Here is a 27751-nt window from a genome sequence, read left to right as displayed (position 1 = left end):
AATTGGAACTAACTCCAATTTGTTATATTGATAGACATCAATATTGATGTCTATCAGTATAACAATAGTATAGATATAGCATAAATACATAGAAAAATGTTGTAAAGCTATATAAATTGACAAAGAAGCATAAGTCATAATTTTACTGAAAAAAATGATAAAGAATAAACCAATATCTGTAAAGGGGGGAATGTTAACCTCACAAAAAAATAAAAGCGCATATCTTACCTAATAAAAGAGTAATATGCAAATTAACCACTCTGCTATACCCACCAGCCATGCCCACCAGTCACACTCACCAGCCAATCAGAGTGAGTATGCAAATAAACACAACCAAAATGGCTACAGCCACAGAGAGCAGGAGGGAAGCTTGGGTTTCCCAGGCTGGCCTAGGCCTCCACTCAAGGCTACAAAGTTTCAATTATAGAAGATAAACAAATCCAAACAGAAATGGTGGCAGCCTTGGAGCTGGAAAGAGTGGGAGGCTAGTGTTGCCCCAGCAATGAAAGAATCAAAGTTTTCTATACACCCTGGATGGCCCAGGCCTTCGCTTAAGGCTACAAGTTTCAATTGTAGAAGGTAAATAAATTCCAGATACCAGGGCCTCTGCTTGGATCACCAAGGGGCATGGTTGGCCTGCAAACCACCACAGGCCCCTTGCTCAGGCCACCCCATGCCCCAAGGGAACCCCAACGCTGATCTGGGACACCCTTCAGGACAAACCAGCTGGCACCAACTCATGCACCAGGCCTCTATCCTATCTAATAAAAGTGTAATATGCAGATTGAACATCACTCCAACATACAGTATGGCTGCCCCAATGTGGTCAAAGATCCTGCCCCTATGTGGACACAAAATGGCCACCATAAGATGGCCAGCAGGAAACAGCAATTGGGAGGCACCCAGCCTGCAAGGGAGGGCAGTTGAGAGGGACCAGGGCTGCAAGGGAGGGCAGTTGAAGCCAATCAACCCTGCAGGGGAGGGCAGTTAGGGGTGACCAGGTCGGCTGAGGAGGGAAGTTGGGGGCTAACAGGCTGGCAGGGGAGCAGTTAGACATCAATCATGCTGGCATGGGAGTGGTTAGGGGGTGATCAGACTGGCAGGCAGAAGCAGTTAGGGGCAATCAGGAAGCCAGGCAGGCGACCAGTTGGGAGCCAGCAGTCCTGGATTGTGAAAGGGATGTCCGATTGCCTGTTTAGGTCTGATCCTACTGGGATTGGGCCTAACGGACAGTTGGATATCCCTCAAGGGGTCCCAGATTGGAGAGAGTGCAGGCTGGGCTGAGGAACCACCCTCCCCCAACCCCCCCCCACCCCCATCCCCGTGCACCGGGTTTCTTGTTTTTACATAATTGTGTATATTTGTACATAATTATATAGAAAGAGGTATGAAAGTATACAAATTTTCAATGTACTAGATTGCAAATAGAAAGTAAGCTTGAGAAGAAATATAGTATTTAAGGTGGGGACAGAAATTAAGGAACAATTCCTTTGCTTTTTTTTTTTCAATATATTTTTTTTAATCCCAAGGATATTTTTTCCATTGATTTTTTAGAGAAAGTGGAATAGAGAGGCAGAGACAAAGAAAAACACTGGTGTAGAGAAACACATGGGTTGGCTGCCTCCCACATGCCCCCAACCAGGGCCAGGAGCCTGCAACCAAGGTACATGTCCTTGACCCTTCAGTCCACAGGCCAACAGTCTATTCACTAAGCCAAACTGGCTAGGGCTTCAATAATTATTTATTCAAGAAACATTTAATGAATGCCTACTAGTAGTACATGTCAGGCACTTTTCTACAACAGAAATGTATTTGTGTATTACTTGTATATTATTAAAATCTATTTTATTTATAAATGAAATTATTAATTCAATAAGGAGAAAATAAAATAACAGAAAAGGTGCTTTAAAATGTGATTCCTTTATCTTGTACTAGAAGCTTGGGAGCTTTTTAAAGGCAAGTAAATGAATTTAGTGTTATTTTTAAATCTGTTCTATCTAACTCATATTAAATTCATATTGTTCAGATCTGGACTCACTGGTGAAACAAACAACTTTTCTTTTTTGCCCTTTTAATACAATTCCATTCTCTCACAGCAATTTTTCTGAGGTTTGGAAATAGATGGTGAAGTCTAAAGCTCCTACTTGGGGCAATTTCAGGCATCAAATGGCTGCTTATGGATAAAAATATGTTGATCTTTTTGTTCACATGTTTAAGTAGGATGAGAAATCCAGACAGTAAGCCTTCGTGAAGTTTGTTCTCGGCCTCACAAATAAAGGAATACATCGTTGTCTTTTATGTTGACACACCTACTGGTCTTAGCCATCTGACACATAGGAGGACATCTTCCCACAAACTTTAATAAGGAAATAACTTGGTGTAAACTCAACATTTTAATCTTTGTTCCCAATTCCTTCTAGTAACAAAACCTTCACTACCTCAGCAAGGAAGTTCATTTCCTTTTTAAACCGCTGTAACTGGACAAAGTTTTTTCCTGCTGCTCCTGTGACTGGCTCCCTGTGACTTTCACCAGCTAACCTGGCTTGGCCCTCCACTGTGGACACCCTTTCCCTGTCGCAGCACATTAGCCATCTCAGGAAAGCTATCAGATTCTCTTAAGACTTCTTCTGAGTAAACATTCTTGGTTCTTTTAACCTGAGGGAAGCTCCTGCCAACTGGCCAAGAAAGAATGAGAAATTTAATTTCTCTGCAGCCAGGCTATTTGTCCAATTGAAAAATACAAGATTTGGCTTTTTTACCTTAATGCAGCAAAAAAGCTCCTTAGCTAATCATTACAAAGACATCCTGGCATTTGCCTTCAAAGAAATATCCTTCCATTTGCCTGCATATACGTGTGTTTATGCAACATACATATTTACTTTCACATTTTCTTTCAAAGTCTTTTAAATGAGCACCAGAAGTGTGAATCCTTGGTGACAGGTTTACACCCAAAGGGCTCGCACCCTCGCTTCATCACATGGCTTTATTTGAGCTACAGTTCAGTTACTCCAAATTACGGTCTTTCATTCTTAAAAGTTCACATTTATTTCTCCCTATGTTTGGACTCCTAAGATATTAGTCCTATTAAATTTTATCCAATAAATCTTAAATTAGAATAGGCTTAGCAATGTGTTTGTTAATTATATGCACTTAACCATCTCAGTTCCATTTGTTGGAGATGGGAAATTAGAAAAAAAAAATGTTTTAAGTCTGGAAAACCTATAGAGGACATTCACCTAATTCATCCTGGTCCTTAAAAGATTCTAATTATACCCTCAAATCTAAACCTTTCTGGGTGGGCAAACATGGAGTGAATATGAGTCTTGCCTAGGAAATTATACCTAGAAAATTTTTTTTTTTTAAGTTTTAGTCCCAGCTTCTGCTTTATTTCTGTCCCAGTTTTCCTAGTTATAAAACAAAGGTAATAAGATCCCTATTTTAAATATTTCACAGTGTTACTATAAAAATTGTATAAGGTAACATATGAAAAATTTCACTTAAAAGTATAAAGTGCAATAAAAATACCAGGTATAATATCTATATAAATAAAGGCCTAAGCAACCGTCACAACCAAAACAACCAAGTAGACTACCGAACAGACTGTGAGGGGTGACCAGGCTGGCAGGGGAGTTAGTGAGTGCTGACCAAACGACTGAGCGGCAGGCTGCATGGGCAACCAGGCCAGCAGGGGAATTAGTGAGGGGCGAACAAATGACTGAGCAGCAGACTGCATGGGGCCACCAGGCTGGCAGGGGGGCAGTTAGGCCACTGGGGGGGAGGGGGGGGTGGTGAGTGAGGAGCAACCAGGCCAGGCCAACAGAGAGGGGCAGTGAGGGGTGTGAGGCGTGACAGAGATTGGGGGGGGGGGGGGGGGGGGGAGGAATAGTTGGGGGTGACCAGGCCAACGAAAGTGGGAGAGTTACAGGCAACCAGGCCTGGGGGAGGTGGGGAAGTTGGGGGCAACCAGGCCAGCAGGGGGCGGTCAATTGGGGGTGACCAGGCCATTGGGGGAGCCCCCCCCCCCCCGCCCCCGCCACCCATGAAGACTGGGCAAGATCACTGATCAGCCCCGACCGCTGGCCAGGCCAAGTGGACCTACCCATAAACAAATTCATGCACTGGGCCTTAATAATAATTGCACCTTCTACTACCACAAATGAGATACTCTACAAAACCTCTCCTTTTATTTAACACTAAGACATTTTAATTAAATTTTTTGTATCTTCTCACACCACCAACCAAAAAAAAAGTTTTTTCTGCATAATCATGTATTTTAATTGGACTTTAATTACAAATACCAGCAAAGATTTACATAGAGTAAAACATTAGTATATTCTGACAATTTGAACACCCCAGCCTTTCTCTCAGACTGACTTTATTTTTTTTCCTTTGTTTATAACCTTTTCTATATTTTCTTGAAAAAAAAAATCAAACTGCCTAACAATATAACAAATGTCACCAATATGAATATTTTAGTTATAGTTTCCAATCTTGAAACTCTTACTAAGTGACCTCATGGTTTTCCTCTGAAAAATACCAGATATATTTTTTCAACTGTGTGTCTGTCCTAAATTGTTCCAGATTTTCAGAGCTGGTTATAGTGTTTCCACATTAAGCTTATAGCCACTAGGGCTGCTCTGCAAGTTCAATTTGAAAGCTCTGCTCTTACATCAGGAATGCAGATTCCTCAAAATGACAATACGAAACTGAAAGACTGCACCGGAAAAACAGGAAGCAGCTTGGAGAAAAGCTGTCACACGCTCTACAGCTAGACGATAAGAAACAAAACCATTCCAACCTCCTCCCTCCCCCCAGTTTTGCATAATTTTACCTAAACAGTATATACAAACTAACCCACAGACTGTTTTTATGCCATTTTCTTTCTCTCAATCTCCCTTTTTTTTTCCTCTTTCTCCTTCACTGCATTCCTCTGCCTGATAACAACAACAAATATTTATTGAATGCCTGTAAGTACAAGACCATGTGTCCTACCAAAACCGGTTTGGCTCAGTGGTAGAGCGTAGGTCTGTGGACTGAAAGGTCCCAGGTTCGATTCCGGTCAGGGGCATGTACGTTGGTTGCTGGCACATCCCTGGTAAGGGGTGTGCAGGAAGCAGCTGGTCGATGTTTCTCATCGACGCTTCTAGCTCTCTCTCTCTCTCTCCCTTCCTCTCTGTAAAAAATCAATAAAAATATATTTTTTTAAAAATATTAAAAAATAAAGACCATGTGTCCTAAATGCTAGGGAAAACATGCGAAAAGAAACTGAGCCAGTCCAAGTGAAGGACAGACATTAAACAAAAATCACACTAATAAACATAATTTTTAATTGCAATATGAGCTATGAAATAAATTAATGTGTGGGAAGCAAAGCCTTTGCACACAGGTAAGATTCAAATTTAAAAAAACAGGGATGGATTCTCTGAAGAAATGACATTTAGATGGGGATCTGAAGGGAGAAGTGTATTCCAGGTAAGAAGACAGCACTATTGTGAAGACCTTACAGCAGGAAAGAAGTTTGGGCTGTGTAGACCAGGATAGCAGCTGAATCTGAAGAAATCATTGGGAGAAAGATAAGAGTTGGCAATGCAGGAGCCATACTGTGCACTGTGCAGGGCCAGGGCTTTGCAGATCATGTTAAGAATTTTTGTTTTAATTAAAATGTAATAGGAAGCCAAGAAAAGGTCTTTCTTCAATCATATATATATATATATATATATATATATATATATATGTGTGTGTGTGTGTGTGTGTGTGTGTGTGTGTGTGTATATATATATATATATAGAGAGAGAGAGAGAGAGAGAGAGAGAGCATTTTTTTCCCTCCTACAATGAACATGGAATTAAGTTTAAGTATAAAGAACAGCATGGGAATAATAAACACAAAATTCAAAAGAATATTTACCTCTGGCACAAAAAGGGAGGTATAAAATTGGTAAAGCGTTCTCCGAAGGCTTCAACTATATAGCTTATGTTTTACTTCTTATAAATAAATAGGTATTTTAACCTATTCTTTATGCATTTTATATAACAAAAATTTTCATAATAAATTTTGAAAGAATTAATGAATGTTAAGAATTTACCAGTTCATTTCCTTCTCTTCTGCTTTACCAGATTCATATTAAATCTCTTAATTTTGAGAAAGACAAGCACACAAAATTTAGGGATCTCTCCTCTTATATACTTTGTTTCCTGAAACTTTATTTTCCAGATTTTTTTGCATCAGATATTAGAGACTCTTTAGTTAGCTTATCTTTAGTTTTAGCATATACTATAATCTTTGTAGCTTTCCAACAACCACAGAGTTAATGTAAGGATTAAATGAGATAAAGCATTTAACATAACATTTAGTACACAAGAGCTCAATAAATTTTAACTATTGCTTTTTTATTATTTCATTTATTATATTCTATATTCCTAGTCCTAAATATGAACCAGAACACTAGAACTAACAAAACTGAGGGTATATGGCACTCTGATATTTTGAAAGCATATATACTCCATATATTCAAAAGCACACATTCACAAACACATACACACATATAACATATATTTCTAATATTGAATTTTTTAAAAACACACTTTTTCTGTGCTCATTTAAACAATAAATACCAAAATGTTAATTTGAGGCCTTGTTAATGCCACTAAAGAAATACTTTTAAAGAAAGGGTTAAAATCCATCTTTTGATAGTATATGATTACAATTTAAGATAAGTATAATAAGTTTACTAAGTCCTCCTTCCAATGCTGCATTGAAGTGATTTATGATTGCATAAAGCTGCAATAATATTCAATATAGGCTACACTGTGTTTAAAAGCTCATTTTTGCAATATTAAGTAATTTGTACAAAACTTCAATCTTATAGAATTGACATCAAAATTTTTCTACAAAAGAAAGAGCAGTCTTTGATGTAAGAATATTATTAAAATCATATCTTTTCACTTAATTTTCTTTGTACAAATAGCACAGATCCTCTCATTTCTCCTTCCTTCCAATTCACAAATAAAATAAAAAGCTGGCTTTAGAAAAGTCCTTAAATTAAACATCATGATGAAATGAGCACTAAAACCCTGAAAATAGAACTTAAGACAGTTTTTGTAACCTAGAAGTCTGAAAAATATCTCACTGAATCTCTCCGTGAGCATTATATTTTAAATTATATTTTCATATCAAAAAACCCAGAACTCACTCTTGTGAAAAAAACAACTTTGTCACTCAATATTCTTCAGTTTGAGGTTTGGCCTCAGATTGTTTTAGTAATCATTCCTCCAAGCCCACTTCCTTGTTCTTAATCACAAATCTAATCGTGTATTTTTATAAATATTCAAAATTAAATATATTTATCTGCTAATGTAAATACTTTTCAGTTAACTTTTACCGATAGTCTATGTAGGGATCTCATTAACAAACACATTTGAAACTTTTTTAGATTTGTTCCGGCAGTTTGTAAATTCATATTATATAACTGTTTAAATAGATCAAAATTCTACACATTTTAAAAATTAGATATAGAAGAATTCTTCCAAGTTTTGTTTTACTTACCAAGCTCTGCCATTCCACCTCACTGCCTGAACAATATTATCAGCTCTTTGGATACTCATTCTTGCTAAGTAAAAGGATATTTCTTCTCTAGCTGGATTAATAATCAACTTTCTAGATAGTTCATTTGTAATTCTCTTCTGGTTAACCCTTAGCATTACAGCAGTCTGCCCAACTCATGCTAATCAATTTGTGAAGCAGAAAGAAAAGACTAAATTCAATTACATAGATTAAAAAATGTTAAATAAAAATGAGGGGCACTTTAGATTAGGAACAGAAGAACAATCAGCCTTACTTTTTTCCACTAATAGGTATAGATCTTTATGTTAGATATTACAAAAACACTCAGGTCATAAACAAAAGAAACAAAAAACATAATAGGCTTCTAATACACCAGTCTAGTGCATTATATCTTCCATGTTTCCTGCTTTCTTACATTCAGTTAAATACAAATCTGCTCTGGGCATAACATATATTTTTCACTTAGTAGAAATGTCTAACTTTCAACCTCTAAATGCCTTCTCTCTATGCTAGTAATCACTTGATTCCTTATCATACAATAAGTGCCATCTCAGTCTTTATGGGAAATTTATCCAGTGTGATCTGTAAACACTTGCCAAGAGAATAATCTAGGGCAGTTGTTAAAAATATAGACACCGGGATCCTAGTTTAGAAATCTGAAGCACCCCAGGGGGTTCTTATGTACATTAAAAGTTTGAGAGCCACTGCTTTAGGACCATCTCTGACCATATCTAAGAGACTCCAACACAGAAAGAAATTTGGGCACAGAATGAGATTAATTATTTTTACTGCTAGTTTGACTTTGGCTTTTGGTTTTGATTACAATAACTAGGATTCTACCTTATTTTCCTGTATCCTGGGGCACTAGTCTATCCAAGACCATGACCCTCCCATGGTCTTGGTAACCTTCCACTTGCAGACTACTCAGAAATCAGAATCTATCATTTAACTCTACTTAGTATCTATCACCTTATTGTGGCCTAGCTGCCTAAACTCCTGACTTTTCTTGCTTTGTGCGCTTTATGAAAACACTTTAATCTCCTGTTTTATGCCTCTTTTATACAAACATGAACTATACTTATTGGGGTTCATTGTCCAGTCTTTTAGCTAATGCATTTTGTCTGCTATATTAACTGTCTCTCAATGCTGCTCCCATTCCCATGGACCCCTCCGGTCTGCTCTGTACCTGTTATCATGAACAGAACTTGCTTAGTCACATCTAGAGATGTGAAAGAAACAACTAGCCAAAGGCTGAGAAAACAAGAAATGGCAGCCAGTGGTTTCAAAAATTGCTACAGAAGCCAAAGAAAATGACTGAAAAAAGAAGAATCATGGAAAGTTAAAAAAAAAAAAAAAAAAAGGCCTTGAGAATGGGAATAGGTGATGAGGTAAAAACATTCTAATCACTTGTCTTTATTCTTATAGAATAATGTTCTTTAAAAGGTCCACAAAACAATGATTGTTTAACCTGGAGAAAAGATTAAAGTGACTAAAATAAAAACAGTTTACTGGACTAGTAGAACTCAGAAAACTTGGATTTATCCTGTCCACTCTACCACTTCTATATTTATGATCTAGATTAAGTCTCTTAACTTCCATACGCCTTATTCCCTAAATGGGTATAACAAATCATGCCCTGTGTGCCTAAAATTATTTTTATAATTAAACCAGATCATCTTTATTAAAGAGCTTTGAAACTATAAATACTATATAAATATGAGGTTACTATATAAGTACTATATAGCTATATAAATTGCTAATATATAAAGATAATATTACATCCACAAAGAACAAAAAGTGGCAATTTTATTTCTTTAATTTAAATATAGTTGGTATACAATATTATATTAATTATATTAGTTTCAGCTATACAATATAATAATTCAACACCTTTATACCTTATAATGTGATCATACCACTAATTCTTGTAATCATCCATCACCGTACAAACTTATTGCAATATTATTAACTATATTCCCCTTCAGTTTTTTTTTTTATCCTTCCAACCACCTCCCCTCTGTTAACTATACCTTTTGTCTCTATTTTTATGAGTCTATTTTTGTTTTGTTCTATTGGTTGGTTGGTTTTGTTTTTTTCAGATTCCATATATAAATGAAACTATATAGTATTTGTCTGTCTGACTTATTTCACTTAGCATAATACTCTAAATCCATCCATGTTGGAAAAATTTCATTCTTTTTTACTGCTACATAATATTTCTGTGTATATGTATGTGTGTGTGGTGGGGGGAGGGTGTCCCTCAGCCAAGCCAGCACTCTCTCCAATCTGGGACCCCTCAAGGGATGTCCAGTAGGATTGGGCAGTTGGACATCCCTCTCACAATCCAGAACTGTTAGCTCCCAACTGCTCGCCTGCCTGCATTCCTGATTGCCCCTAACCACTTCTGACTGCCAGCCTGATCACCCCCTAACCACTCCACTGCCAGCCTGATTGATGCCTAACTGCTCCCCTGCAGGCCTGGTCACCCCTAAGTGCCTCCCCTTCTGGCCTGGTTCCCCCCAACTGCTTTCCCCTGCAGGCTTGGGTTCCCCACAACTGCCCTTCCCTGCAGGCCCAATTACCCCCAACTTTCCTCCTCTACCAGCTTTGTTACCCCTAACTGTCCTCCTCTGCAGGCTTGATCGTCCCCAACTGCCCTCCCTTGCAGGCCTGGGCCCTTCCAACTGCTCTCCCCTGCTGGCCATCTTGTGGCAACCATCTTGTGACCACATGGGGGCAGCCATCTTTGACCACGTGGGGGCAGCCATCTTGTGTGTTGGAGTGATGATCAATTTGCATATTACTCTTTTATTAGATAGGATGGGACAAGTGTTGTATAAGCAGTACATCATTGACCAAAACTTTATGTAGTGCATGACTGTAATTATTCCCTCTCTCAAAATGAAATCAAAGTTTTTTAAAAATCATGTTTTTCCCCTAGCTGGTTTGGCTCAGTGGTTACAGTGTCACCCTATGGTCCTAAGGGTCCCAGGTTCAATTCCGATTGAGGGCATGTACCTTGATTACTGGTTCCTCCTCGGCCTAGGCCCTAGCTGGGGCTCATGGAGGAGGCAACTAATTGATGTGTTTCTCTCACATGGATGTTTCTCTCTGTCTTTCCCTCTTTCTTCCACTCTCTAAAAAATCAATGGAAAAATATCCACTGACAAGAATTAACAAAACACAAACAAAAAATAATGTTTCACAAGACTCTAAATATGGGAAAATCCAATAAAATGGTTTCTTAAATGTGTGTGTGTGTGTGTGTATGTGTGTGTGTGTGTGTGTGTAAATATATAAAGTATGATCTAATTTCTTTTCTTTTCTTTTTTTTCATTTGCCAACAACTATTTTTTCACATAGCTGCTATGAGCCACATACTGTTCTGAGCACCAGAGAGAAGGCAACAAACAAGCTAGACATGTTCTTTCTTATATATGATAGATTAAAGACTGAAATAAAATATATCAAAATGTTACTAGGGAGTACATTTTTTATTATGAATTAAGAAGCTGACATGATGGATTATTTTACTTTCTCCTTTATGCTTAAAGTCCAAAATATCTAAATATGTTATAATAATTCCAAAATAAACTATGCCATTTATATTGAACTAATTATTATAGCTTATATGGATATATTTTTGATAAAGCACAAATTTATACTCAATCGTTTATGAAATGTATAATGCTTTTTTCAATCATATGACCTACATTTAATAAAGTTGAATAACATCAGGTCCTTTTCTACAGATGTAAAAACTAAGAAAGTTAATTTGCCACATTGGAAAGAAAAAGTGTTTAAATCCTGAATAACAATATTGTATATGAAAGCATCTTACATAGTGCCTGGATCAAGATTGCAGATTCTGAATGTCATGTACCTTAGGGGTACATCTCTCTCCACTTATGCTGGGATTTTTGTCAGGGGAAAAAAGAAAAAAACAGACAAAGACCTGGGATTAAAAGAGAATTTCAAAATCCCCCCAGCCCCCTGGACCAAATCCAGCTTCAATTACACAAGGGTTGTTTGGAGACAATGGAGAGGAAGAAATATGAGGGTTCCTTTGATCACCAAAGATGATCTTTTTGCTTTAAAAGAGAGTGTTCCTATACTCTGTCTGGTTGTAAACACATACACAAACATACACCAACTGTTTTAATATTGATATTGGAGGGAAATAGAAGTCACTTATTTTGTTGAAATAAAAGTATTTCAAACCCAGAAAGGGTGATTTGGTTGTGAAGGATTTTAGGAAATAGACCAGATCTAATCCTTTTCTATCACCTCCTCGATAATACAAAAACCCCCAATAGCTCTTAAAATTGTGGCATTTTCTTATGTACAGAGAGAAAAAATTGTGTTGCTATTGCAGCAACATCTAGACAGTTTCCTGTAAACTTTCTGTGATGGAAGTCATGAATTTATGATAAAACCCTGTAGAGTGGTGAAACAAATTTCTTTCATATTTATCATTCATTTTACTCACTGTGCATTTGAAGGAAAACCTTTTAAGAACACCAATAATGTGAGAAAGCTACAACAACTAAATTTATTGTTAAGTATCACATCATTGGTCCTCCAGGGAGTTCAGGAAGAAAGCTTAAATCACATTTCCTAACACATTGGAGAGCTTCCCAGAGATGTGATGGCCCACAGAGGCAAACCATCCAAAGCACGCTGGAATCTCAGAGATGGTGACAAAGAAAAATCACTTTGCTTAATAAAAGCAAATTAGAGTGACCCTTTTATTTTTTTCTAACAAAGTAAAAACTCTCTCTTGACCCATTTTTCTCCTTTCCTTTCCCCTCCCCCTCCTGCTTCACCTGACTAAACTGTAGGTATTTGTTCCATTACCTAACTTAGGGGCTGGCTAGAAATATTAGAGAAAAAACAATCTACCATTGTTACATGAGACAACAACCTTTCATGTCCTTGAAGCTCACCATGACCTTTCATCTTTCCTATCCCCAATGGTCTCTCCTAACAACTAAAACTACACTCAGTTGGGCTGAATTCCAGATTGTCATAAAAAGAACCCTGTCCTTTCAAAACAAAACCAATTTTTACACCAAGGTGGGGGAGAAACACAAGTCCATTGTTCCCTCACAGATGGAAGTTGGAGTTACTAAGGCAACTGCTCTAATCCTCCTTTGTACCACCTTTTTCACATCACTGGCCTATCAAGTATGCTACCTTTTAACTCATAAGCTCAAAAGCTGGTAGTCTAACTGGCTGCCCTAATTAGCTACGATTTTCACACTACAGACAACATGATGAGCTAATAGAAATTTGCAAAATAATGACGTACCTCCAGCAAATATTCCTCCTCCTGAGGCCCAGTCTTAGAATAACAATAATGAGACCATTATTAGAGAAGGGCATTAAAATGCTGCACTGCTGCAAAACAGAGAAGTTGATTGTTCTGGTCTTGTCCATTGAATCAACAACCTATTGTTGTGGACTTGAAAAATAAAGGACTGGAGAATGGGTGCCATGATGATTGGTCTGTGCGGCCATACCGGCACTCTGTAGAATTGTTTTCTTTTGAAACTCTTGATGGACTAGTAGTTTTGTTTAAAAGTAACATAAAAGGCGATTGTCTGGATAAAAAGTCCTATTTATTGAAATCCTTAGAAGCAGTTGCATGGATTTGTTCGTGACCCCTGAGATAAATACATAGTGACCATAATAACACCATTTGTAGAGAGCCCTGTTACCACTGCCTACAGTAACATAAGAGACAGTCTTTTCTACTACTGTAGGAAGGAAGGAAGTACTTCTGAGCAGAAAGCAAGATTGATAAAAGGTCAAATACTGGATATAGCTCATTAATCTCTGAAAGGGAGACTTTTAAAAATAATGCTAATTTAAGAATTCTGCACAATTGCTACAGATTCAAGCACACTGTAAAAAGACTCATGGCTCTTCTTATTTTCTCACTTTAGAGTTTCTTTTCTTTGGTTAAAAAGAAAAATAGAGGATTAAGATAAAATGATTATTAAGTAACTGAAGCAAGATGTCTCAGGATAACCTAAAGAATAAGAAACTCAAAGGTTTTCAGATAATTATTCTTATGGTCATCCCCAGTCTATAACAAGAATAATAAAATACTGAAGTTAAAGGTTAACTAGTGTAGGATTCTTAGCAGTCGAAAAGCACTGTTTACACACCATAAAAGTGTCTTCTATATGGAGCCACAGTACATGTTTTCTGTAGTCAGATCAGCATTTTAGTGTTGAATGGTGGTTGGGAGTGTACTTTTAGCAAGTATTTGGGGCGGGGATCTGTTTATTTTTTATCAAGTGAAATCTGCATGATAGAAAAATGTATTAAATTGTAAATAAGACCTCTTGCTTCATTCAATCTGTGCTTTGCTTCATTTATCTTCATCTTGTTAGGCTAAATTAATTAACAGTCTCACTGTTGCACTCTTTCTCTTTTCATTACATCAAATAAGGGCCTGTATATGGAGAAAGCCCTCACCCCGGGAATTCTGCAACTCTAATGCTCCGAAGAGTTTCTGTGTATCAGCGTAGCAACATTAACTGGGTACATACATTTTAAAAGCATTTATTAAATGTACTTTTCTTTGTTCCAATTACCTAAATTCTTTACATATTACCAACAGAAAACCATCTTTTTTAAAAAACTAAACTAGAAACTGCAATAGACTTTCAAAAGAACAAAAAAACAAAACAAAAAAAGCAACTGTATATCCACAACCAAGTTTTACTATCAGTGTCACCCAAAATAAGAAGCAGCACATGCAAATTGGGCAGGTATGTTTTCACAGGATACAACACAAGACAGCATAAAAGCTTTAAAAGACACACCCCAAACAGTTCCGCTCCCTGCTTTGGAATGCCTAGCATGTGATAAATTGGATGATTAGAATTTCATTGGTAAAGCCCATTATTTTAAACCTTTAAGAGTGAAATGTGTTAAACTCTTTTGTAAGTTTTCTTTCAACCTGGAGCACTGTGGCATCTGGAACTATGCAAATGAACAAAACAGTAAAGCCCTTTTTAAGTCTTTCCCTGATCAACCAGTGCTTCTTTCACCAATCACAGCTTTGTGCGCGATATCTTTCTGCTAGCATTTCTTATTTAATTAAAACAGACACTGACAGAAGGACATGGATTAGTACTGTAATGATGCATTTACTTAGATTAATCGGAGGCTCCTTTTAGAGTAATGGCTTAAACAAAGAACAAAAGGAAATTGTTATGAAACAGCCTTTTATCCCAGGCAAAGGTCACATTATGAGGTTTTTAATTTTGTCAGCTTCTGTTATACTCTGCCTTGCAAGTGGAACATGAGAAGTGCTTTTACCCCAAATAAAGCCAGTTATTATAAAAAAAATAAAAAAATAAAAACAGCCATTAAAGCTGCAAATTAAAATGTCTGATTTTAAAACCAGTTACTTAGCTTTCAGAATCCTCTAATTAGCATGTTGTGCATTGTTGTGAGGGAAAAGAAGACTAAAATGCTAATGACCTACCGCCAGGTGACCACACTGCTGTGCAAAATAATAAGGACCTTTCCAAGTAATATGATGAATTAACCGAGTACAGGTCCCCCAACCAGCACCCCTTCTCAGAGCACAGCTCCAGATGAATAACTACTAAGATGCGGTCGATCTAGGGGGCTCTGATTCTCAGCCCGCTACTGCTTATATATTTACTAAAAAGCCGACTTCTTTCTACCACAAAAGAAAGTGAATGAAACAGCAATGCTATAGAATGAGCCTGAAAGTAGAAAAGACAACACTCGTTTGATTTCAAAGCACAAAGAAAGAATTAAAGAATCATATCGCTAAACAAAACTACCTCTTTGCCTCTTTTCACTCAACCTTTTTATTAATAAGTTGGACCTGTAGAGTACAAATAGGGTTAAGGTTTGAAAGCTCGGTCTTTGTTCACAACATTCATTTTTACACCTCTTTGTCCTTAAAAGGAACAAAATGAATCCAGTTTCCCTTTTGCCAGCCTCGTTTTTCCCCATTTTACTGACTCCACTCACCTCCACCCCTCCCTTGTCAAAATTTGCTCTTGACAAAGGATATATTGGCATTTGTGTTTATTACCATATGAATTTAACTCAACCTCTTGCATTTTCTGCCTTATCTTTCTTTATGGACTGAACTATTGTGAGCCTAGTAATGCTAACATACATTAGTGGAATATTAGACTAAGCAGAAATATCGCCAGAGTTTCTGAAATCAACCCCCCCCCCACACACACACACACACACACAAATGCTCCATTTAAATCAAGTCTCACGCAAGTCTCACTGAGTGGCTGGCTCAAGGATTTTCTTGATATCAATGCAAAACATATATAGTCAGTAGTACAGCAAAAAATCACTCAGGATCCTCTGTGACATTTGCCTAGTTGAATTTTTTTTCCTAAGGAGTTATCAGAAGCTGTTTCCATTATCTATGGATATAAGAACGCTGCATTTTCCACCACCCCAAAATTCAGTGGCTTAAAACAATAAGCATTTATTTGCAGGTCAGCTGGACATTTCTTCTGGTTTTAATTGAGCCCACCAACATGCCTGTGGCTGGCTGGGCAATTCAGGTTGATCTAGAATGGCCCTGGTTAGGACAACTGGGGTAATTCAGCTCTGCTCCGTAAGGCTCATCCTCCATCAGACTAGCCCAGGCTTGTTCTCATGGTGACAGAAAAGGGCAAGACTATGAACAGAAATGCACACGTGCTTCTACAAGCCTGCTCATGTGCCAGTCACATTTGCTAACATCCCATTGACCAAAGCAAGTTAAGAGATGGGTCTGAGTCAATGTGTAAGAGAGAATGGCCTTCCCTTCTGGGAAGGGTACTGGAAAGTTTCATGGTTCAGGTTGTGGACGCAAGAAAGAATCAAGAATTGGGACCTCTAAAGCGATCAATCTCAGCAAAGAAGGCAAAGTCAGCCCTAACAGGTTTGGCTCAGTGAATAGTACATCAGTCTACGGACTGAAGGGTCCCAGGTTCAATTCTTGTCAAGGTCATGTACCTTGGTTGCAGTCACATCCCCAGTAGGGGGTGTGCAAGAGGCAAGCTGATTGATGTTTCCCTCTCATCGATGTTTCTAATTCTCTCTCTCTCTCTCCCTTCCTCTCTATAAAAAAACAATAAAATATATATATATTTTTAAAAGAAGGCAAAATCATTTTGATGATTCCCAAAGTTCTTCAGCGGAAGTTTCTGTTTTGTTCCATTTTATGTAGTCTAGATAGCTACTCAAAATTGATATATTTTATTTTTTTGTAAGTGACAAGAACTCTTTAAAAAAAAAACAGTTAACAATCCCATCCCACCTTATATCCATTGATTTCCAATTTAAAAACTGTCACTATAAAGATAATTCAAAAATATGATCTATAAAAGTTCACCATTTATTTTTGTCTACTAACTAGTTATGAATCAGTGATTCCTTGGTAAAAGATGTCAAAACTACAAACTGTTGTGTCTCAAAAGCTTCACCTTTCACCCAGAGAAGCAATTGAATTTGAGGAAATAACTAATGGATGTTAGATCCACAGTTTTCTTTTTCAGTGTATCTCAGATTGTTGACAGGTCCATTCTACAGAATACCAGCAAACAGTAAATTACAGTCTTTCACCAGAAAGAATAAAGCCACAATAGCAATGTTCAAACATTTTTTTTTTAAATCTAGGTCCTTATCACTCATATTCCAATTGTTCTAATATCTCTGACTATGAAAAAAGAAAACAAAAAATAGCACTGAACTCACCATGGCCGGGTGACTGAGTTGGTTGGAATGTCATCTGACACACCAAATTGTTGTGGGTTCAGTTCCTAGGCTAAAGGTTCAATCCCCAGTTGCAGTATTCATACAGGAGGCATTCTCTCTCTTGCTTTCTCTCTCTCTCTCTCTCTCTCTCTCTCTCTCTCTCTCTCTCTCTCTCTCCCTTCCTCTCTCTTCTGTCCGTCCCCCCCCTTCTCTGAAATTAATAAACATATTCTTGGGTGAGGATATAAAAAAATACCTTTGGTTTCACAGGACTGGCTATATGAGGGTGTCCTGGAATAAGATGATAAAGAAGCTAACTTTAAACTTCTACAAATTCTATTTATCACTGTATGAAGCTGAAGATCACTAAGGAAAGTATTCATGGTGGCTGCAAGATTTTCCCAGAGTTAATCTAGCTAAGTCCTACACATAGTTTTAGGGAGATACTTAGAGCCAATTACCAGTCTTTCCATAAAATACACTCATCCAACAGGAGTAGAAGTGATTACTGGGCAGAATTCCTGAACTCTGTTGCAAGGAAAATACTATCCAATATAGCACCACTCAACAATTATCCCTATGAGAAATTAAAACAACCAGGGAAGTGGGTCTCCAAAAGGAGTCTTCAGCCCTCCTTCAATGGAGCCAACACTGACCATAAGCGTTGCCAGAGCTGGCACTTAAACACGAAGAACAAGAAATAAAGGCCAGCAAAGCTCAATCTTGCATCCAAAGATATTAAAAGGAAAAGTGAATAACCTGCAGAGAACTAGCTTAAGAATTATCCAATTAATGGATAACAGAAAAAAAATGCATAAAATGCTTTTTAAGTTCATTTTACTTTTCCACATTTCTTTACACCTTATTTCAGCAATAAGTTTGTTTTAAAGTGAAGCCCTAAATTGTGGCTTGCCTTTTTTAAACAGGGGTGATACCTGATAAGAATGCAATATGCACGGGTTTTCTACTGTTTTGGTCCACCAACTCCTCTCACCTGGTCTGTAGCAAGCATCAGTCATCAGAGCAGTGATCCAAGGCCATGGAACAGAGCAAAACTAATAGGTCCATATAAGAATCAAGACAAGCATTGTGCCCTCATTAACACTGGGTTCTAAACAAACAATAGGCCCACGTTCAGAGAGCTGGAGTAATTCTTCTCAAGAGAAGCAGCTTGAGTTTAACTCAAAATGTTCTTTAAGGTCTCTCTGCTTTGACAGAGAGGCAAAAAGAAACAAAAGCACCTAGCTATCTAGACAAGGAAAGGGGCTCTGAGAACAAGGGTAGAAAAGGAAGATGAAATCCTTAAGAACATCATCTCTGAATATCCAGTATCTGGTACCTCGTAGGTGCTCAAAACCTGTGAGTCCAATTGTGATACTTTGAAAAGAGCAGATAAAGAACAGAAGAAGGTAAGCACCTCTTTGATTAGGAATTGCATAAGTAGTAATGTCTAGATACTCAGGAAGCCCAAACTTCAAAGTACCTATGATTTGTTGAACTAGGTGTTATAGGATGAAATGAGATTATACACAAATTACATATGGAGCCACACCTACTTCTCGGAGTTTTTTATAGAGACAAGAATCTGACTGAAATTATCTCCAAAGAGAAACTTGGATGAAGGATATCATAAATGGCTTAATTTAACAAAAGGAATGATTGTGGGACCTGGAGGAGACACTCTTACCCTTTTTCCTTTTAAGAGACATAAGCTAAGTGAGTTGTACTTAAAAAATCTCAGATCATGTTTAGCTCCAATTTTGGTGCAGAACCCTTTTTGAATGTTCAGTTAAAGATTTCTCTGTTAGTACCTTTCCTAACTAATGTCATCAATCTGCCCTCCTCTTACTCCCTACTGAGTACATCTCAGGTCTGCCAAACTATCTTCAGAGATAAACACCAGAATAATTGCTCTGCTATGACAGAGACTATGGAGCAGCTTCCATGACTCACCAACATTTTCTCTAACCCCAACTTCCCTCCCACCAATAATCCCCTGTCCCCACCAAAAAAAAAATAAATAAATAAATAAATACACTCTTCTTAGGTTGATGTTTAAAAATCCTTTGAAAATAAAAATATTTCTTCTCCTAGAGTTTAAACTTATATGCCTTTAGGAGGGGATAGTACCATGACTTCCTTCCACACTAATATCTAAGTGACTCCTAACTCATTTTAGAAGGCTAAAATATCCTTGATTCCAAAACAAAATAAAGCTACTATAAGCAGAGAAATTATACACTAATCTCATTTATGAACAGATATGCAAAAATTCTTTAAATATTAACTTACTCTGCAGGATAAATGAAAACCTTCCAAGAACAAGTAGATTTTAATCCCAGTAATTCTGCATGATTGAAAAAATCTTCCAATAGCATCATAGGCACAGGTTAAAGAACTAAAAATGTATGAACATCTGAATAGATATCAGAGATGGAGAAAAAATTTTATAGAACACTTCATAGTTATTGGTAAAATGTTAGGAAACATTCCCATCAAAGACAAAAACTATGTCTTCCCTCACTAAGAGCTGGAGGCCATTGGAATATTGTAAATGAGATATTTGAAGATCAGAGAGAAAACTAGCTAAAACAAGGTTTGAATGGCAGCTCCCTCCCAAAGACAGTAAGACACACCAGGGCTTACCTAAGTGTTTGTACAGGTCTTGGCAAGCTCTTTGTGGTGGAAAATGTTTATTACTTAATATTAAATGACAAAGTATACACAATGACATCTATACTATGATTATAATTATGTTAAATTATTTTATTTTTTATTAAATTTATTGCATTGTGAGCCCACCATCCAAAGTCAAGTCACCTTCCATCATTATGGGGTTTTTTAAAAATATATGTACAAGACTAAAAAATATGCAGGTAAAAATGAAAACAAATGACAAATTGTAAAATTGTGTGACACTGTTTTCCTTGTTATTTTAATATAAATATAAATTTTAACCAAAAATAATGATGATAAAAGTATTTTGACTGCTTAACCAGTAATAACACATCATCCACACTCATTTACCCAGAGATACTACCGTATGAGAAGGTGTGGGTAAGAGAAATAAACAAACAGTGGGTGACAGAAAAAAGAAAGACCATCACATAGAAGGGTTATAGGAAAAAAAAGAGAGAGGCTTAGGTTCTTCCTAGGAATTTTATGTATTTTTAAATTTTATTTGATCTGGTTGAAAATTTGAGGTCATTTGAGGAAAGAAGAAATGCTACATAATGATAAAAAATAAAAGTTCAAAATCCACCCCTTCTGAGAAGTTCCACCCATATAACAAGTGTACATGCCATTCCAAATGTGCTATTATCTGATGGATTCTTAAAGGTTAAGGTTTCTGCAACTTTTGCTTGATCTTAAAATGGTTCTAATGAGGACCTTCCTTTCATCAGCCAGTTAGCATTCCAACTTCTAAGCACAATTTTATTCCCTAATGAAAACAGCAACATCCAAGACATTTAGCCTTGTGGTTCTTAGATCTGAGGAATATACCTGTAATCTACATGAATTAGGGAGAAAACAATGAAAAGTTAAAATCTTAGCCATTATGTTTTCCAAGTAAATATACAGGGCGGGGCAAAAGTAGGTTTACAGTTGTGACTATGTGAAACACCAAGTTTATTCTTCTATTATTTATCATTTATTGCATTATTTTCCATATGAACAACTGTAAACCTACCTTTGCTCCACATTGACATTCTTGAATGGCAGGGAAAAGAACAAGAAAATCTAGGATCTTAGTTTAATGTTGGGGTTTTCTTTAAGTTTTTTAAGCAATAAAATCTTACTATAAAATGGTCCAGCACATATTTATTATCCTTACCAAGGATATGCATATTGATTTGAGAGAGAGAGAGAAACACAGATGTGAGAGAGAACATCAATTGGTTGCCCTCTGTATGTGCCCTAAAAATAGAACCCAAAACCTAGGTATATCCCTGGCCAGGAATTGAACCCAAAGTTCCAACCAACTGAGCCCACCAGCCAAGGTAGTCCAGCACATTTATGAGAGAGATGATCAAATATCAACTTAGTCTTTACATACATATTTCAAACAATATGAAAAAACAAACAAACATAAAATGGAGACCTCCTAAAGGCCACATAACAAAAATAAATGAAAAGTATTGCACATTTAAATGTGATTTACCAAAGTCAAGTAGAATTTGCATAATTGTATACATTTTCTTCCAAATTGAGATTACTTTTTTCCAGAAAAATAGCAAAATATATATTACAATATCCACTTCTTTTTGGGCTTTCCAAATTAGTGAGATCTCTAATTTGAAGCAAATCCATTAAAGTTGATCTTAAGTAGAATTATATATTAATGAATAGGATTAGCATAAAAATGTCACAGGCAGAGGATTCTTCTTCAGAGCATAAGCAAATAAAATATTTTTTTCAATTCCCGCCTAAGTTGTGCAAAAATATCAAACTGCAATTGACAAGCAATGTGAAAAATATAAACAAGTTATAAATTATTTTATTTATCAATACAAAAAAGGAAAACCATATTTTTATACCAGGGGAAAAATACATAAACTTGTTCTATCTTCAAAATACTATAACAAAATCTAGAACTTATCTGGCCATATCATCTTATTTGCATTTTATTATTCTTTGATAATACTAAATTAATTCAGTAAACATTATTTTTGTTTAAACAGTAGTGACTTTCATCATAACATCCACACTAATAGAAAGTAAAGTGGAATAAATAAATGTCACATATTGGACGAATCAATAGACATCAAAATGGTACTTCAAATGACATATATCCATCTACCATATCAGCTGGCAGTCAACTATGCAACTGTGGTCATATTTGTTAGAACACTTTTAGCTGTGAGTGACAAAAGCCAACTCAAGGTAGCTTTATCAAAAGAAATAATTTATTGACTCAACATAACTGAAAAGTCCTGGCTTCTGTCTGATACAGCCGGACTCAGTGCTAAAATAATCTAATCAGGAATTGGTCTCTCTCAATCTCTCAGGCAGGTACTGCCCCTTCAGGGGCAAATAGGACTATCAGAACTCCAGGTTAGGAATCACAACAGAAAGACAGTGCTTCCTTCCCAATAATTTCAGCAAAGATGTCAAGATTAAGCCTCATTGGACTGGCTTAAATAATATGTTCATTTCTGAACCAATCACTGGCCAGGTATATATCAATAAAATGCTCACGCCCTATGACTTGGGAGGGTAAGAGCAGCTTTACCCCAATCACACTTACCAAAAATGAAAGAAGGATTGTTCCCCAAAAGAAAATGAGGTAGCTTTTACCAGAAAAAAAAAAAAAAAAATGTGGACAGGGAGTACAATAAACAATGCATTTTAAATTCAGGAATTACTTTTTTCAATAATTATTACAGTGAGGTAACTTCAGGGAAAATTTTTAAAACAATTGCAAACTCTTCATTGTAAGAGCCATTGCACAGAAAAGATTTCTTAGAATTGTTTCTACTAGTCCCAAAAAAGAAACAAAACCCACAAATCTAGCCATTTTAAGTTATGTGCCAAAAGAATTTTTCTTTTGATAACTTTAGTTCCATTCCCTCAATTCAAAGCCATATATCACAAAGAACTATTTCTATCCTTCATTCTATCTTTACTCATTAAGTTTAAATCCTTAGAACATTTTCAAAGATATATATAGAGGTCTATCTTCAGCTAATTTCTCTAGAAATTTCATGGGTCCCCCCTAACCACTACAAAACTGTTTTATGGAGTCAAGTTATAAATGTTTCTCTATGAGGTCAAGTAAACAAACATATTTATTTTGAATGAACATCCCATATAATTTAATTCATTTACCTTAAATTTTTATTTGAAAAGACTTCTAAACTTTGCATATCCCACAAAAGAACAAAATATTAATTATTATTGGCCATTTATGTTCTTAGGTTAATGTGATCATCAAATGCTTTCTTGAAAGAAGGGTTTTATATAAGAGAATGGAAGGACAACATGAATACAAAGAAAACCCTTAGAACAGAAAGCCATTAAAGGAAAGAGTGACTGAGGCATGAAAGGAAATAACCAACAATGTCAAATTCATTCCCATGTTCATTTTATACATATGTTTATAGCACTATGAGCAAACAACTATGCTAGAGATGATACAAAGAAATATGACATAGTTTCCATTACAAAATCATAATTGGTAATTGGGGTATAAGGGTCAAGAGCAGTAATGATGAGGGTGACATGTCAATTTCTTCCCCGCTCCCCATCATAACCTCCAGATTTTGTCAGGGTCTCACAATAAATGTTACACTTTGCATTATTTAAAAGTTTCATTCGACTCATCTGCAAATTCCATTAACTACTCCTTCCCTAACCCCCAGTATCAAATGAAAACAGTAAAAGCATACAACATGTATAAAATAAGTTAAATGAAAAATTGGTATATTATTTTAATTTTTTATTAACTCAATAATTATATGCTGAGTGTTATTGAATAGCAGATAGTATATGGTCATGTAAGTTATTTAAGACAGTGACTTAATATCCCTCTCTAAAAAGAAAAATACTTTTGATCAGAAACTAATAATGAGGAATATTCACAGAAACTAAGAAGACAAATTTTGACAAGCACAAGAGAAATACAATATACTATGGAAGTTCAAATGAAATGAAATTAGAGAAGATGACAAGGATATGGGCCTTGAGAGATAGATAGAAATTCTAGACCCAGCTGTCCTCTTACAAGGTGGGCACCATGAACTGAATTTATAAGGTCCTGCTTCCTCTAAGCTCCAACACCAGGGCGAGGTTCTGGGGAACACAGACATATACAAGGAAAAACAGGATGGTCTGGCATCAGGACAGAAACTCACAGGTGGCTTTCATCCAGCCAGAAGAGCTCACAGAGATCATTATTCCTATGCTGGGATCTCCCTGGTCACAGGGCTGACTGACAGCCATATGTGTTTGCTCTGCCTTGGTGGTTCCCTAAGACCCCACCTCATCCAATTTACAATCCCACCCAAGCTATGTGTAACAGCTTTTGCATATGAGTGGCCTGTCCTTTCTCAGGATAAAATCTCACAAACAACTACAATACAACTGGGTCAGAGAGCCCCAAACCTATCAATAAAAGGCCCAAAACCTGGAACAAGCACCACCCTACATTGCTTCATAGCTGGGCATCATCTGGGCACTTCCAAGCCCCATTCAAAGAGAAGAAATCTGCAGATCTATCTTTAGTTACTGCTGGGTGGCCCCTGGAAGTGGCTGACTTTCACCTCCCTGGGGACCCAAGAGCCAGTGTACCCAGGGCTCAGTGTCACAACATACCAGATTATAACTCTACATACCCATAAGCAACACACTCAAGGGGCAGACTCTGTGAACACCAAAGCTCCACTGAAGCAAATCCTGCTCTATATGGGTGTCTGCTGCACAGCAGCTCTCCCACTGTAGTTGCACCTAGTTCTCACAGAAAATTGGCATGGAAGTCAATTCCTTCCAGTGACACCAACAGCAATCAAGTATCAACTACAACACGACTGTGATAACAACCCATAAAGGGGGGCACCTAGAGCTTCCAGATCAGGTGACTGGGGAGGCTGAGTCACTGGGCCCTATGTAACACCTACTACACAAGGCCACTCTACCAACTCATAGAGACATAGCAGCTCTACCCAATATATAGAAACAAACACAGGGAAGCAGTCAAAATGTGAAGACACAGAAACATATCACAAATGAAAGAAAGCAAACTACTAGATATATAGTTCAAAACCATAGTTATAAGGTTACTCAAAAATCTTCTAGAAACCTCCTAAAAAATTGGAAGAGTCAGAACTTAAGCATACACCAACTGAAATAAAGAATAATATACAGGGATTCAACAGTAGAGAAGAAGATTCTGAGAATCAAAACAACAATTTGAAATATGAGGAAGCAAAAAATACCCAACCAGAAGAGCAAAAAGAAAAAAGAATCCAAAAATATGAAGATAGTGTAAAAAGCCTCTGGGACAATTTCAAGTGAACCAATATTTAGATTATGGAGATGTCAGAAGAAAAGAGAGCAAGATATTGAAAACCTATTTGAAGAAATAATGATAAAACGTCCCCTACCTGGTGAAAAAATAGACTTACAAGTCTAGGAAGCACAGTGAACCCCAAACAAAAGGAACCCAAAGAAGACCACACCAAGACACATCATAATTAAAAAGCCAAGGGCAAGAGACAAAAAGAAAATCTTAAAAACAGTAAGAGAAACACAGTTAGTTACCTGCAAGGAAGCACCCATATGACTGTCAGCTGGTTTCTCAACAGAAACTATGCAGGTTAGAAGGGAGTGGCAAGAAATATTCAAAGTGATGAACAGAAAGAATCTACAATCAAGATTACTCTACCCAGCAAAGCTATCATTCAGAATTGAACATCAGATAAAAAGCATCACAGACAAGAAAAAAGCTAAAAGAGTTCATTACCACCAAACCAGTATTATATGAAATGTTGAAGCGTGTTCTTTAAGAGGAGGAAAAAGAAGAAAAAGATAAAAAATATGAACAACAAAATGGCAACAAATTGAATCTAAACAAATTGAACCTATCAACAATTGAATCTAAAAATCAAAATAAACAAATAAGAAATCTAATGAACAGAATAAACTGGTGAATAAAATGGAATCAGAGGCCTGGAAATGGAACACTGTCAATTTTCAAGGGAAGGAAAGTGGAGGGCAGGAAGACATTAAACAAAGATCTTATATGCATACTAGTGGCCCAGTGCACAAAATTTGTGCATTGGGGGGCGGGGAGGGGAGTCGGGGAGGGTATTCCTCAGCCTGGACTGCTCCCTCTCTAATCTGGGACCCCTCAAGGAATGTCCAACTGACAGTTTAGGCCAGATCCAACAGGGGTCAGACATCCCACTCACAATCCAGGACTGCTGGCTCCTAACAGCTCACCTGCCTGCCTGCCTGATTGCCCCTAACCACTCTGCCTGCCAGCCTGCTCACTTCAACTGCCCCCCCCCTTTGCCAGCTTGATCACCCCCAACTATCCCCCTCACTAGCCTGCTCGCCCCAACTGCCCTTCCCCACTGCTGGCCTGATCACCCCCAAATGCCCTCCCCTCATGGCCTGATTGCCCCTAACTTTCTCTGCCTCAGCCCTGCCACCATGGCTTTGTCCAGAAGGAGGTCCAGAAGGTTTCCCAGTATAATTATCATATTGCCCTTTTATTAGTGTAGATATGCATTACCTATGGATATAGGCAATAGGGTGGTGAAGGCCTGGGGTTGGGTGGGACCCTTGTGGAGGGGGTGGCAATGGGGGAAAGAAAGAGGGACATTTGTAATAATCTCAACAATAAAGATTTTTAAAATATATTTGTTAGAAGTATTCTGAATAGAGGAAATGGTATGAAATATCTTGTAAAAACATAAACTGTTTCTATATCAATATATATATAAGTATCTAGATAATTTTAGTTGAATATATCCTATTCTTACAAGCTATTTTTAATGTCCCACATTTTTATAACATTGTATTATTCAAAATTAGAAGGTTTTTAAGAGTTATAAAGAGTGAATTTTAGGATATTTTGGCACTCATATTCACAATGTATAAAGAATGGGACTCTTTTGCCAAAGCCGGTTTGGCTCAGTGGTAGAGCATCGGTCTGCGGACTGAAAGATCCCAGGTTCGATTCTGGTCAAGGGCATGTACATTGGTTGCAGGCACATCCCCGGGAGGGGGTGTGCAAGAGGCAGCTGGTTGATGTTTCTCTCTCATCGACATTTCTAGCTCTCTAGCTCTCTCCCTTCTTCTCTGTAAAAAATCAATAAAATATATTTTTTTAAAAAAAAAAGAATGGGACTCTCATATACTATCTGTTTGGGGCATTGTGTGCATAAACACATGCTCAATTTTCCATTATTTATATTTCAGCAAATGAACAATAAAATATGAAGACTCCCACACATAATGGAAAGTATATTTTAATGTTTGAGAGACTAGATTTGTCAATTACCTGCTTACCTGGGCAAGAAAAAATCTATATCTGCTCACTATAAAAATAACTGGGCCTTTGTTACCTGTGCTCAGCAAATAAAATACTATATATACCAATTGCGCACAAATAACTGATCAATCATGAGGGATACCAGCAAACCACAATTATATCTGGCAGTCTATTAGTAAATGGAATGGCATTGGGCAAATTAATAGCAAAGAGAACCTAGAAGAAATATTGTCTCCTGACTATATAAGTTCCTGGATTAAAAGAGTAAATGTTTGAGGAATGCTAGTAGGATTTAAAAAGATATTTGATTTTAAATATTAAGCATAAAGTTTAGCACATGTGACTTCCCAAAAAATATTTCCTAATATGTAGCTATTTAAAGAACACACACACACACACACACACACACACACACACACACACTCCACT

The 27751-nt window shown here is 37.0% G+C and overlaps 1 protein-coding gene across 4 annotated transcripts in view; it reads right to left on the bottom strand.

The window, feature by feature from the left end:
• SOX6 (SRY-box transcription factor 6) overlaps window positions 1–27751 on the bottom strand; it is a 525015-nt gene that overhangs the window by 359074 nt on the left and 138190 nt on the right. The window contains exon 1 of one of the 4 annotated variants that reach the window (XM_036426326.2): window positions 7546–7630. The exons of the other annotated variants lie outside the window; for them this stretch is intronic. The gene's annotated coding sequence lies outside the window, so the exon portion shown is untranslated. Of the gene's footprint in view, window positions 1–7545; window positions 7631–27751 lie in introns of those variants that run through there. 4 annotated transcript variants of the gene reach the window in all.

This window comes from Pipistrellus kuhlii, unplaced genomic scaffold (genome assembly GCF_014108245.1).
Source record: "Pipistrellus kuhlii isolate mPipKuh1 unplaced genomic scaffold, mPipKuh1.p scaffold_m20_p_9, whole genome shotgun sequence".
Classification (NCBI taxonomy): Eukaryota; Metazoa; Chordata; class Mammalia; order Chiroptera; family Vespertilionidae; genus Pipistrellus; species Pipistrellus kuhlii.
The sequence above is the reverse complement of the archived record's forward strand: the minus strand, read 5'-3'. Positions and strand labels throughout refer to the sequence as shown.